This window comes from Nicotiana tomentosiformis, chromosome 3 (genome assembly GCF_000390325.3).
Source record: "Nicotiana tomentosiformis chromosome 3, ASM39032v3, whole genome shotgun sequence".
NCBI lineage: Eukaryota > Viridiplantae > Streptophyta > Magnoliopsida > Solanales > Solanaceae > Nicotiana > Nicotiana tomentosiformis.
Window position 1 is genome coordinate 114,344,458 of NC_090814.1, and position 12,117 is coordinate 114,356,574.

Genomic DNA, 12,117 nt, shown 5'->3' on the forward strand with positions numbered 1-12,117 from the left:
AGAAACCCTCTACAAATCGGCGATAATACCCTGCCAAACCAAGGAAACTTTGTATCTTCATAGCTGAGGACGGTCTGGACTAACTCTGCACTACTTCAATCTTCTTTGGATCTACCTTGATCCCCTTGCACGAAACTATATGACTCAAAAATCCTACGGAATCAAGCTAGAATGGACACTTTGAAAATTTTGCATATAACTTATTTTCTCTCAAAGTCTAAAACACAATCCTCAGGTGTTGTTCATAATCCTCCCGACTCTGGGAGTACACTAAAATGCCGTCAATAAACACAATGACGAACGAGTCAAGATAGGGCTGAAATACACTATTCATCAAATGCATAAATGTTGTTGGGGCATTGGTCAGAGAAGCCCGAGGGCCCTGTGGAATAGGTGGGGCCTGCGAAATCATGGTCTGAGAAGCCTAAGGGCCCTGTGGAATAGGTGGGGCTTGCGAAATCTGTAGAGGTGCACCCCTACTTAATTTAGGGAAATCCCTTACCATATGATGTGAGTCACCACACTCAAACCAAGCTCATGGAGGATGTAGCTGCTGTGACTAGCTCGAGCATGATCGACTAGACTGACCGCTGGAAGCACTCCAGACAGGAGGTGCACTAGACACTAGCGGTGCATAATATGGATCCTAGGGCCTAGGAGTGTTCGGAGTACCGCTGGTGGCTGGAATGGATGATTCAACAGGGTGACTCCCATAACCCCTACCATGACGAGTTGTAGCTGGGGCATGAGAACTGTTATACGTGCCAGAATCTCGATGTCTCTTATCTTCTCTCTCTTCTCTCACCAGGATCCGCATACCCTCAAATCTCCTAGCAATTTACACTACTTGCTACTATGCGATGTCCATATATAGATCTTAGGCTATATTGAATCTGATACTAGGGTGGGGAACCTCAATAAATAGGCGAATCCGCTCTCGAACATTAGCAACTAAGGCTGGTGCATGCCTAGCCAAATCAATGATATGGTCATACCCTGACACGGTCATAGAACCCTGGCGCAATTGCTCAAACTCTGCCCTCCATGCATCTCTAAGATTCAGAGGAACATAATCCCCCAAGAACATATCTGAAACCTGAGTTTAAGTGAGTGAAGCTACCTCAGCCGGACTATACAACTCGTATTCCCGCCACCACTGGTAGGCTGCTCCTCTATGCTAGAATGTCGTGAAAGAAATCACACAAGAATCCATAATACCCATAGTCTGAAGCCAAACCGCTGAAAGTGGGAAGGTGGTATTTCTTGTACCTCTCGAGCTTGAGTTGTTCGCCCTCTGAAATTGCTGCCCTAACCTCGGACCAAACTGGGATAATTGGCTGCACTGGTATAACATCTTGGGGATGTTCAAATTGGGCCTGTGGCTCTAGTGTATGGGCGGTGGGAGTCCGTGCTCCTCCCCTGACCTGAGATGTGGCAGGGGCAAGTAGAATCCACCCTACCTGAGCTAGAGTGCCCAACATTCACAAAACCTAAGCAAGAGTCTACTAAAGTGCACGGGTAGTAACAGGTGTCTCAGGTTCCTGCTCTAGAACTGGAGCTACTTTTGGCTCTGCTGGAGCAGCTCGGGTAGGTGCTCTGGCTGTTTCACGTGGTCATCGTCGGCCTCTAGCTCGGCCTCTTGCGGCTCCAATAGGGGGCATGGGTGTTTGATCATCGGATCCAGTTGTGCATGTCCTCACCATCTGTGAGAGAATAGAAAGACAAGAGTTTAGAATTTTGATGTTAATAAATGCACACGATAAGGAATCAAAGAAGTGAACATTTTCCTAACAGTTCCATAGCCTCCCGAAGATAAGTACAAACATCTTTGTACCGATATGTGAGACTCTACTAAACCTACTTGAGACGCATAACACCTATGAACCTAGGGTTCTGATACCAACTTGTCATGACCCCAATTTACCCTCCGTAGGATTTCGTGATAGAACCTAGTCTCTAAGACTAGGTAAGTCAAACAAATTGCGGAATAACAAAATAAGAGTCTGAAACTCAAACCTCAATAGTTGTAATAAATGAAAATTGCAAGTCAAAGAACTACAATCTTCCAAAACCCTATAGAAAGAAGTCACAAGCTTCTAAGAGAAATACGAAATGTCTCTATACATCAGAGTCTACTAAAATAAGGAAACAACATGTTAAGGATAGCGGGGGACTCTGAGTTCTACAGACGCTGGCAGATGTAACTTGAAGTCTCTATATACAGGTAGCTCACTGATATCTGGGCTGGTAAGCGGTACCTGGATCTGCACAAAATGATGTGCAGAAGAGTAGCATGAGTACACCACAACGATACCCAGTAACCGCCATGCCTAACCTCGGTAGAGTAGTGACGAGGCCAGGTCAGGCCATACTAGAAATAATAGAAAGCTAAGATAGATGATATAATAATATAATGAAATGACCGAGAAGTGAACAATAAAGCAAATAGAGGTCAACAACAGGGGCGCTCCCGAGGTACCACCTCGTAGTCCCAAAAGTCAATATGCAATGCAGGAGAATCTCCTGAGAAATCACCTCGTAGTCCCAAAGTAAATATGCAGTACAAGGGGATCTCCCGAGGAACCGCCTCGTAGTCCCAAAGTAAATATGCAATACATGGGGATCTCCCAAGGAACCGCCTCGTAGTCCCTAAATAAATATGTAGCAGGTAGTCAGAGGAACAATAAATTTTCAGCAAGAAATCTTATAGTTAAAGATTTAAATCAAATCAAGGAAGTAGGTAATTCAGCTAAGCATGTTGTAGATATTGCAAGGAAGAGTTAAGGCACGTAGACAGGTGATACTAGGCTAAACATGATCACTACATATACTAAAGCAACTCAGTTAAAGAATTTAAAAGAAGACTACTCATCAACAACCGATATTTCCAAATTTAGCATCTTTACGCACTTGGCACCTTGCGTACACGGCACTCACATATCACAAAATGTTACAACAGTACCAAATCCTAAGGGGATTTCCCTTACACAGGGTTAGACAAGCCACTTACCTCGAATCACGCTCAATCAGTGAAGTAGTATGCCTTTCCCTCAATTTTCCTACTCCCAAATATAGTCATTATTAATTCGATTATGTCAATACAAATTATAGGAATAAATTCCATATGAAAATACAATTTTTCCAACAAAAATCTGAAATTTAACTCAAAAATCGCCCGTGGGGCCCACGTGTTGGAACCCGACAAATGTTACAACATATGAACGCCCATTCAACCCCGAATCCAACCATACAAATTTTACCAACTTCTGACGTCAATTTGACCTCCAAATCATCAAATCTTATTTTCAAATGCCTAGGTCCAAATTCCCAATTTACACCTTAAAAACACGTAATCTCTTCAGAATAATCGACGATAGTTCAATATTATTGACTAAAAATGGTCACAAGTGACTTACCTCAATAATTCTCGTGAAAACCTCATGCAAACATCGCCCAACCCGAGCTTGAAAGGCCCAAAAATGGCAAACGCTCGGAACCCCTCTGTTTTTGTACTGTCTAGGGGTTTTCTCTTTTGCGGAATTTTTAACCGCACCTACGGTCTCGTAGATGCGAGAATTCCTTCGCTTCTGAGGCTTCATCACTTCTGCGTACAGGAAGTCTGCTTCTGCGAAGTCGTACTTGCGACGTTTTCTTCGCTTCTGCGAAACCATCTCCCTTTCCCCTTTTCCGCTTCTGCGTGCATAGCTTCTCACCTGCGACCTCGTAGGTGCAACAATTGCTTCACACCTGCGACATCGTAGGTGCGGCAATTGCTTCACACCTGCTGTCACTGCCCATCTTCACACGTGGACACTTCTGTGATGGGATGGTGGGCACATGCGGCAATTTCTTCGCACCTGCGATCAAACATCCGCAGGTGCGAGAAAACCAGAAGCAAAATTTCCAGCAATGGTTTAAAGTCTGAATTTTATCCGTTAGCCATCCGAAACTCACCTGAGGCCCTCGGGACCTTAACCAAAAATACCAACAAGTCCTAAAACATCATACGAGCTTAATCGATGCCTGAAATCACATCAAACAACGTTAAAAATACGAAACACACCCCATTTCAAGCTTAATGAAACTTAAGAATTTTCAACTTCTACATGCGATGTCGAAACCTATCAAATCACGTCTGATTGATCTCAAATTTTGCATACAAGTCATAAATGACATAGCTGACTTATTCAAATTTTCAGAATCGGATTCCGATCCCGATATCAAAAAGTTAACTCCCCGGTCAAACTTCCAAATTTAAGTTTATATTTTTGCCATTTCAAGCGTGATTTTACTACGGACCTCCAAATAATTTTTCGGACACGCTCCTAAGTCCAAAATCACCATACAGAGCCATAGGAATCATCAAAATTCTATTCCGCGGTCGTTTACACAAAATTCAACATACGGTCAACCTTTTCAACTAAAGTTTCCATCTTGGAGACTAAGTGTCTCAATTCATTTCAAAATCTCTCCGGACCCAAACTGACTACCCCGACAAGTCACATAATAGCTATAAAGTACACAATGAATAGTAAATGGGGGAACGGGGCTAAAATTCTCAAAACGACCGGCCGGGTCATTTCATCCTCCCCTTCTTAAACAAATATTCATCCTCGGACGGGTTTAGAATTATACTCGGAGTGTTGAAATGATGGGGATAACGGTTGCACATATCATACTCGGTCTCCCAAGTCGCCTCCTCGACCGGATGACCCCTCCACTGTACTTTTACTGAAGTAATGCTCTTCGATCTCAACTTTCGAACCCGTCTGTCTAATATAGCAACTGGTTCCTCAACATAAGATAGATCCTTGTCCAACTGGACTGAGCTGAAGTCTAACACATGAGATGGATCGTCATGATACTTCCGGAGCATGGAAACATGGAACACTGGATAAACTGAAGTTAGATTAGGTGGTAGTGCAAGTTTGTACGCCACCTCCCCAACTCTCTCAAGGATCTCAAAAGGCCCAATATACCTAGGGCTCAACTTGCCCTTATTCCCAAATCTCATAACACCCTTCATGGGCGAAACACATAGCAAGACCCGCTCGCCAACAATGAATGCAACATCACAAACCTTCCAATACGCATAACTCTTTTGTCTAGATTGGGATGTACGAAGCTGATCCTGAATCAGTTTAATCTTTTCCAAAGAATCTTGAACCAAGTCCTTACCTAATAGCCTAGCTTCACCCGACTCTAACCAACCCATTGGAGACCGGCACCGCCTACCATATAAGGCCTCATATGGTAGTTGTAAACAAATACCCTCATAACATCCTGAATGCTCGACTGATAATTGTTGTTGTAAACAAACTCCGCAAGCAGAAAGAACTGAAACCAAGCACCCCCAAAATCTATCACACACGCACGAAGCATATCCTCCAATATCTGAATAGTGCGCTCGAAATGTCTGTCCATCTGAGGGTGAAATGATGTACTCAACTCAACCCGAGTACCCAACTCGTGTTGTATGGCCCTCAAGAACCATGATGTAAACATTGCGCCCTGGTCAGAGATGATAGATACCAGTACGTTATGAAGTCTGACAATCTCGCAAATATAGACTTGAGCCAGTTTCTCTAAAGAGTAAGTAGTAACTACAGGAATGAAATGAGATGACTTGGTCAATCTATCCATAATTACCCAAACTGCATCGAACTTCCTCTAAGTCCGTGGGAGCCCAACAACGAAATCCATAGTGATCCGCTCCCATCTTCATTCTGGAATCTCTAACTTTTGAAGAAATCCACCTGGTCGCTGATGCTAATATTTCACCTGCTGGCAATTTATGCACCGAGCTACATATTCCACTATGTCTTTCTTCATCCGCCTCCACCAATATTGCTGTCTCAAGTCTTTATTAATGGAGCACCGTGAACTATGAGCCTCCTAGAGAATCAACTCATGCAAACCATCTACATTAGGCACACATAGTCTGCCCTGCATCTGTAATACACCGTTATCTCCAATAGTGACTTCCTTGGCATCACCGTGCTGAACTGTGTCCTTAAGGACAAGCAGATAGGGGTCATCATACTGGCCTTCTCTGAACAATCATAAAGAGAAGACTGAGAAACCACACAAGCCAACACTCGACTCGGCTAAAAAATATCCAATCTGACAAACTGGTTGGCCAAGGCATGAACATCCAAGTCTGAAGGCCTCTCTGTTACTGGCAAGTATACTAAGCTGCCCAAAATCTCCGCCTTACGACTCAAGGCATCGGCCACCACATTGTCCTTTCCGGGATGATAGAGAATGGTGCTATCATAATCCTTATGAAACTCCAACCATATCTGCTATCCCAAATTAAGATCCCCACATACCTCTATCCACCTGAACGGAGCACCCTTCTGGGTCAATTTTGTTATAGGTGGAACAATAGAAGAAAAACCCTCTACAAATCGGCGATAATACCCTGCCAAACTAAGGAAACTCCGGATCTCCGTAGCTGAGGACGGTCTAGACCAACTCTGCACCATTTCAATCTTCTTCGGATCTACCTTGATCCCCTCGCACGAAATTATATGACCCAAAAATCCCACTGAATCAAGCCAGAAGTCACACTTTGAAAATTTAGCATATAACTTCTTTTCTGTAAAAGTCCGAAGCACAGTCCTCAGGTGCTGCTCATGATCTTCCCGGCTCTGGGAGTACACCAAAATGTAGTCAATAAACACAATGACAAAAGAGTCAAGATAGGGCTGAAATACACTGTTCATCAAATGCATAAATGATGCTAGGGCATTTGTCAGCTCAAATGACATTACAAGAAACTCATAATGACCATACCGAGTCCTTAAAGCAGTCTTCAGGATATCTGGCTCCTGAATCATCAACCGATGATAGCCTGAACGCAAGTCAATCTTAGAGAATACCCTCGTACTGTGAAGCGGATCAAATAAGTCATCAATACGTGGCAATGGGTTCCTATTTTTCATTGTAACATTGTTTAACTAATGATAATCAATACACATCTGCATAGAACCATCCTTCTTCTTCACAAATAAGATAGGAGCACCCCAAGATGATACACTAGGCTGAAAAAAACCATTATCATGCAGCTCTTGTAACCGCTCTTTTAATTCCTTCAATTCTGCTGGGGCCATATGATATGGTTGAATAGAAATGGGCTAAGTACCCGGTAACAAATCAATGCCAAAGTCAATCTGTAAATATATCGGGAAAATCCCTTACTAGCGGAACTGACTCTACGGTAGGAGTATCAACACTAACATCTCTCACATAGCCCAGATATGCATCACACCCCCTCTCAACCATTCACTGAGCCTAAAGAAATGAAACAACCCTGCTAGGAACATGATCCAAGGTACCTCTCCACTCTATCCGTGGTAGACCTGTCATAGCCAACGTCACCGTCTTGGCGTAACAATTAAGGATATTGTTATAGGGCGACAACCAGTCCATGCCCAAAATAAGGGCGACAACCAGTTCATGCCCAGAATAATATCAAAATCCACCATACTGAGCAATAATAAATTAGCTCTGGTTTCAAAACCACTGATAACAATAAAACACGACTGATATATGTAGTCAACAATAACAGAATCACCAACGGGTGTAGATACATAAACAAGAGAGCTCAAAGAATCACGAAATACGCCCAAATACGAGGCGAAAGAAGATAACACATAAGAATAAGTGGATCCTCGATCAAATAAGACTGATGCATCTCTATGACAGAGAGTAACAATACATGTGATAACAGAATAGGATGCAAATGCCTCCGTCCTAGCTAGAAGGGCATAATATCTGGCCTAGCCTCCCTCTCTAGGGCGACCTCTACTGTCCAACCTCCACCTCTAGCTGGTTGTGTAGGTGAAGTGGAAACTGGTGCAGTAATCATAGACTGAGAAGCCTGAGGGCCATGTGGAATAGGCGGGCCTGCGAAATCTGTGGAGGTGCACCTCTCCTGAATCTAGGACATTCCCTAACCATATGACGAGTGTCACCACACTCAAAACAAGCTCTCGGAGTAGGTGGTTGATGTGACTGGCTCGGGCCTGATCGACTGGACTGACCATTGGAAACACCATGTCATGACCCAATTTCACCTATAGGTCGTGATGGCGCCCAACACTACAGCTAGGCAAGCCAACTAGTGATTTAAACACATATTCAATTCTTTAAAAAATTTAACCGAGTAATTAAACTCTTCTTACTTGCAAGAATTAAGACAATATGAAAAGATCTCGTAAATTAAAATAACCAAGAAAAATATTTAAATCCAAATCATTCTACTAGTGTGTGCCAAGACCTGGTGTCATAACTGTATGAGCATCTAGTAGATTATACAAGGTTTCTAAACACTATCTGAAATAAATAGATAGAAAACAAATACGGGGAAAGGCACTAGCTGCTGCAGGACAACTTAGAAAGGCATCTCACCATTAGGCCTCGGGGTATCGTGGATGCGCTCTGGTAGGTCCAACTATAGCACATGTCTCAAGTCCTGCACAAAACGTGCAACAAGTGTAGCATGAGTACGTAAACAACGTGTACCCAGTAAGTATCAAGCCTAATCTCGAAGAGGTAGTGATGAGAGGTCGACTTTGACATTCACTAAGGGTAAATAATAATAAATAAAATTAAAATAGGAATATTTAAATCAACATGATTTAGAGGATTAACAATAATTTTCTTTAACCAGCAGAAATAATTAAATTCCTTCAAATGCGACAATTTCCAATTTATTAATTAACTTCACAAGTTGCAATAAATAGAAAAGTATCTTGTAATTATTATTATTAGGCACGATGTATGCCGAGGTCGTTCGGCCTGATCCAGAGTGTCGTGTACACTACCAAGGGACGTACGACGCGATCCATAGATGCATCTATACTGCCGAAGCGTTCGGCCCACTCCACAAGAAAGGAGGACATTTTCTTATGTACCTCTGGAATGTGAATATATATATATATATATATATATATATATATATATATATATATATATATATATATATATATATATATTAAGATTTACATACCAGGACATACAGTTTATAGCAACAGTTAAATATTTTGAGCAAAAATTCAAGTATGTGAAATTTCAGTCTTTTACTATTTTCCCTAACAATTCACAATATTCCAACACTTTAATTAAATAAGGGATACAATTAACACACGTAATTTATGATTTGAGTCCTAAACTATCCGGACTTTAGCATAAATAGTAGCTACGCACAGACTCTCATCACCTTATCTCAAAATCCACTTCCCGATCAAAATGTCGCGTAGAAACCTCAATCCGATGCCGAAAAATCAGAAACTATCCAAAAGTTATATAAAATAATTAATACATGTTCAATAATTTGAAATTATACTATTAAATAAATTACCCTATCCGAAATGGTAAAATTTTTAAAATTCACCCCAGGCCCACGTGCCCGGATTTCAAACATTTTCGGAGGAAAACATTACCCATAGTTTCAAGAACACAAATATACATTTTCCATCCAATTCCATAACCATTTTCGTGGTTAAAATCTCATTTTTATAAAAATTTAGGGTTTTCATCTAAACCCCTGATTTCCAAGATTTACAGGTTATAATCTACCCATAATCTATGTATTTAACTCAAAGTGTATAGAATTAACTTACCTTCAAATTGCTAGTTGAAATTCCTCCTCAAAAGCTCTGAAATCGCCCAAAAATGGAGGAAATACGAGCTAAAAATACGCAACTCCGGACATAAATGAAGGTTCTGCCTTTTGCGATTTTCGCACCTGCGGAGGTGCAACTGCACTTGCGGACAATTCCTCGCAGGTGCGAGATTCCCCAACTTGGCCTGGCTCTGTAGCTGCGGACAAGGAGTCGCTTCTGCGCATCCGCAGTTGCGCCCAATCGTCTGCATATGCGCCCTTCCTCGCTTCTGCGGTCCTCCCCTTCGCACTTGCACCTTCGCAGGTGCGGTTCGTGGCTCGCTTCTGCGGTGCCCAATGAGCCCTCCTCTTCTTCGCATCTGCGACTCGTGGCTCGCACCTGCGGCTACCCATGCGCAGGTATGATTGTAGCATAAGTTGGAAGCTTCAGCTGCTGCTCCAACTTCCAAATATTAGTCCGAGACTCGTCCGGTTAACACCCGAGGCCTCGCCCGAACATACCAACAAGTTTGAAATCATAAAACGGATTTGCTCAAACCCTCGGAACGTGTAAACCAACATCAAAACTAAGAATCATACCTCAAACCAAATTGATTCAACTTAAACTTTTCAAATTCTTCAAACTTGCTCCGAACGCGCCGAAATATACTTATGCTACTCGGAATGACATCAAAATTTGTGAGCAAGTTTTAAATAACCATACGGAGCTATTCCCAGGCTCGGAATTCCAAATGGACTTTAATTAATCCAAAACCTACTCCAAACCAAATGTTAAAGAATCTTAGACCTTTAAATAGTTGATTTTTACTATTAAGCGCTGAAATGCTCACGGGTTGTCCAAAACCCGATTCAAATATACGTCCAAGTCTAAATTCATCGTACGAACCTATTGGAACCGTCAAATTCCAATTTCGGGGTCATTTTCTAAAAATATGGAACAAAGTCAAACTTGGCCTTTTAAAGCCAAACTAATGAAGTGTTCCGATTTAAACCCAAGCACTTCCAAATTTCGAACCAACCGTCCCCGCAAGTCATAAATTAGTAAAATCACATACGGGGAGTTTAGTTTAGGGGAACAGGGTTCTAAAAGTCAAAATGACTAGTTGGGTTATTACATTCTCCACCTCTTAAACAAGTTCGTCCTCAAACGAGTTTAGAATTGTACCTGGAGTGCTGAATAAGTGTGAATATATGCTCTGCATGTCTTTCTCGGCCTCCCATGTAACATCTCGCATTTTCATATGTAAAAGTTTCGTCTTCAGTTAATTGACGTAGACTCGAGGATGAGATTATTCTGAGGTTAACGTATTTATGCTATTTATAATAAGCGATAAGTAAGTGCCATGAAGGATAAAGGGTACACGAATTAAAGAAAATGACTTTCATTGAAGGTTGTCGATTTGGGATAAAATACGATCCGAGCCATAATACACGTTAGGTATGGACTAGTACCATACAAGATACCATACGACCGTGATAGTACGATGTATAAAGTGTATTAAAAATAAGTAGAATTTTAAGTAATTTGAGATAATTCCTAATTATATGGGTAATTGGTTAATTATCGGGTAGCGGGATATTACCTAATTAATTAATTGGTTATAGGATAAGATTAAGACCCCTCCCCCACCCCACGCGGTAGCAAGACACTAACCAAACAAATGACTCTAGGTCATTTATGATTAGGTGGCAACCTAATATATTAATTTCAAGACACTTCATTTCTAGGATTTTGAATACAAATAACATTTCATTCTCAACCACTACAATCAGGTTCCTACAATTCCTTACACAACACTACAATCAAGAACGTGAGCTTTAGCATATTAGCAACACAATTTCTTACGAATTCCTACAAGTTCCTACAAAGACACTACAACGTGATTTCTTCAACTAACGAGATTTCTTAGCACAGTAGCAACCTGAAATTTTGCGGTTCTAAAGGAGTACGGTGAAACCTTTTCCAAGAATATCATACTGATATTTCCCTACTCCAGGTATGTGAAGGCTATTCCTTCTTTCTTTTTGGCATGATCAAAATAATACATATGAAATGAGCAAAATACGCAACTTTCATTAATGACTCTATTAATAGAAATACTAGGGGTGTCTATATTCTTGATTCTTCATGTGAATTATTATTATATCTTCTGTTCATGGGTCTCAGAAAAATACGTATTTGATAAAGTTTATCCGAAAGGCATATTGATTTTTATGGCATTACGAGAAATCTTATTAACGTATTTCTTATGCATTTATACATGTACATCGACCCATGACCAGATGGTATTATATATGCGTATATTATATGTATATGGGATATGGGAAAAGATTACGGTGTTATATACGCACCACCACCTGATCAGTTGGTATATGTTGATGATTTTGCCCACAGTGGCCGAGATGATATGATGGGATGCCCTCAGGGGCTTGATGATGTTATTTACACCTATACCTATGCATGACATGACATTTACACACACGTG